This window comes from Candoia aspera, chromosome 6 (genome assembly GCF_035149785.1).
Source record: "Candoia aspera isolate rCanAsp1 chromosome 6, rCanAsp1.hap2, whole genome shotgun sequence".
Taxonomy (NCBI): Eukaryota; Metazoa; Chordata; class Lepidosauria; order Squamata; family Boidae; genus Candoia; species Candoia aspera.
Genome location: NC_086158.1, coordinates 71,777,400 through 71,780,787, shown reverse-complemented (window position 1 = coordinate 71,780,787; position 3,388 = coordinate 71,777,400). Strand labels below are relative to the sequence as shown.

The 3,388-nt window shown below is 41.3% G+C and overlaps 1 long non-coding RNA gene across 1 annotated transcript; it reads left to right on the top strand.

Moving 5' to 3' along the window:
• The first annotated feature begins 1,267 nt into the window (after positions 1 to 1,267).
• On the top strand, positions 1,268 to 2,828 carry LOC134499498 (uncharacterized). Its single transcript, XR_010068154.1, has 2 exons — positions 1,268 to 1,442; positions 2,061 to 2,828. It is a non-coding gene; the product is annotated as an uncharacterized LOC134499498 (long non-coding RNA).
• Positions 2,829 to 3,388: the final 560 nt, after the last annotated feature.

Below are 3,388 nucleotides of genomic sequence, written 5' to 3'. Positions count from 1 at the left end.
ATTCATTTTCCTCATTTTTCCCTTCTGGCCATTCCTCACAGGGATATATGCTTAGAGACAGAATTGATTGTACTGCAATGAAACGTTTTACCCTGGTTAGCAAATGTTTCTTCATACAAATCATATTATCCAGTAGAACTTTAATACTTCTGCAGGAGAACTTGTGCTCCTAATCAACGTATTAAGACTGCAGTCTTATATGGGAGCAAACCCTGTTGAACTCAGTGGAATTTTCTGGATAGGCAGAGAAGTAAATGGCATACCTTAATGCAGTGTGCTGATGCTAGGGAGAGTGGAAGGCAAAAGGAAGAGGGGCCGACCAAGGGCAAGATGGATGGATGATATTCTAGAGGTGACGGACTCGTCCCTGGGGGAGCTGGGGGTGTTGACGACCGACAGGAAGCTCTGGCGTGGGCTGGTCCATGAAGTCACGAAAAGTCGGAAGCGACTAAACGAATAAACAACAACAACAATGCAGTGTACTCACTCCTTTTTTTTTATCATTATTTTATTTTGTGCCTTCAAATCAGTCTTGACTACTGTGAACTGCCTGGAGAAATCCCTGCAGTTTTCTTGGTAGCATTTTTGAAAGTGGTTTGCCCTTGCCTGGTTCCTAGGCCTCTGAGAGAGTGACTGGCCCAAGGTCACCTGGTTAGCTTCATGCCTAAGATGGGACTAGAACTCACAGTCTCCCGGTTTCTAGCCTGGTGCCTTAATTGCTGAATCAAGGTGGCTCTCCTGTTGATCATGCTGGTATTTATTTCCAGGTAAGTGTGAAGAAACTTGAGCTTTCACAAGTTAATCAAGCTCCTGGATTAGCTTCCAGATCCTGTAACTTCAAATTTCAAAGTGAAGAAACTTCCCTTCCTTTTCTAGGGCAGGGAAGAGCAATCTTTCACAGGATAAAGGCCACACTAGCCCATGTTATAGTTAAAGGTCATAACATGCAAAGAGGCAGGCCATGATGGAAAAATGTGTAAAACATGGAAAGCCCTAATTAGAAGTGGGCAAGTAACTATACAAAGAGTAGAACAGAGAGGGAAAACCCTTTAACAGTTCAATTCTCTCTTACAATACTATTTTAATATGTGTTACCCATTAAAGCCCAAAATCAAACAAAGCATTGCAGTGCTTGAATAGCAATTTGGCACTAATCTTCTTCAAAAGGCTGCATTGCTGAACCTCAGCAGCCAACCATCCTTTTGAAGAATCCCCTGAAGAGCCAAGGAAGGGAGTGTAGGAGCTGCACGAAGTGGCAGATGGGGTGGGGGCACTTTTCCCATGTTTTTTATGCCTCCCAAGGCCTTGCCTTTTGTAGCATTTTTAATCAAACATTGTGCTTACTCCCCTTGTCAGACAGGATAGAGCAAAGAGACCAGTGCTCAGGTTACGACCTGGAAGATAAGAGTTCCAACCCACCTTCAACCATGGAAAGTTACAGAGTGAGTCCAGTCTACCCAACCTATGGAGCTGCTGTTCTGAGAAAAGTCAGAGGAATCTTAAGTATAGTGCCTTGATCTCTAATAGAGGAAAGGCAGATTACAAATCCAATAAGGGAACACACACAGACACACTCATGCCCACCTATTCCTAACACTTCTGAGTAGCAATGACAAAATGATAGCGGTCAGCTGCTTTTCACAGTCATAGGTTGGACAGATAACGGCTGTTGCTTCCATGCTGGCTGCAGAAGACCCAGAGCAAGTTGGATCTCTGGGAAGAGCACTTATATAACCATCTGTGTCACTTGAGCAGGACAGGCTGATGTTTTAGAGTCTTCGACTTCTATAAGACAGAGGAAAAAAGTACTTACCAGCTTTACTTGAGCGAAGCAAGAAGCTTTTTTTTTCAAGTTAATAATATGGATACTGTGTGTCATTATGATATCTGCGTGGGAGAAGGGATGGATGCACTCATTTTTGCACAATAGCAAGACCATTGGCAGTCTTACAAATTGGCACAAATCTTGTGGATTTTATTCTAGTCTTTGCATATTTCCCTCTATTCCTTCCTTCCCTCCTTCCCTCCTCCCTTCCCTCCTTCCTTCCTTCTTCTAACAGATCTTGGGAACACAGAGAAAGCAGCAAGACAATCAAGGGAGGAAATGGCCATTACAGAAGAGACTCTTGAGTCATGAAGCATGAGAAAAAACTCAGAGTAACTCTGCCTCAATTACACTAGGCATAAGTTGTGCAGGAAAATTACTTTGGTAGGCTTTCAAGAGTGTTACATTACCCTATGAGGAATAAACAACCCACTTCCAGAAATCCAAGTGGGTCTTGTTTCCGCCAGTCCTGCAGCACTTGACTCTGCTTCTTTTCTTGTAATATTCCACTTTCCAGGCATCCCTTCATTCTGATATCTGAGTAAAATCTATACTTTTATTGGCAACAGCTGAGCTTTGTGTCATAACTACTTTCTACACAATAGAATTACTTGCACTAAATGGAGGGAAGGATTCTATTTTCCCAGGGGTAAAAAATAAAGGTTTGAGTGCTGAGATGATACAATATCCTGAAGACAGAAGCCCATCCTCAAGGGAAATTGGGAGAATGGTGGCCATCAAATGAGAAATGGATATGCTGGTTTGTATTCTAAGTGGTAATACTCCAAGCCCTGAAATATTTGTGTTAGCGCAGCTGCAGCTGCAACTGTGTTCTTAATAAAGTGTAAACAGCAACGGGTTAAAGCTCAATTAAAATGTAAAAGAAGTTTGTCTCTGGGATGTTCTTGATAATGCCATTTGGATGATACATTGCAACAATCTTCTGTCACAGCAACTGTTTTGATAGCATATAGTATTAGGACAATAAATCATCACTATAGCATCCTTTGGAATGGTGCACTTTATAAAGTGCACATATGTGCAAATTAAGTGGAGGCTTGATTTTAGATTACAGGGATAAACTTTATTGAACGGATGGGAGATTTCAATAGTTTCCAATCATTTCGGGGTTCTGTACAGGCTCCATAAAACTATAAAGTATACCAAAACCTTTTCTGAAAGAAACCTTCAGTATAAAACCAAGCATTTTGTGTGCCAGGATTTCTTGCTTTCATCTCAAATGGGAAATATTTTAATATATTTTACATATTTCACTTATTTATAGAAAGTAAATATTCTATCTGCCTATGTGAAGCTGCAGGCATGGCTTGGATTTCTTGACCATGGCCACTCCAGGCATATATATTGCTATGAAAAGGGTATGATTGATTTATATCGATAAAATGCTTTTCTAAAAAAGAGCAGAGGGCATGCTAGTTCCAAACTACACATAGCTCCTCTTTTGCTATGACTAGGAATACAGCATACTGCAACTGGGTGTGTGTTTTAACCTCCTTCTCTGGCCCTGCTATTAGTCCTAACCACAGATCATTGTCATCTTCA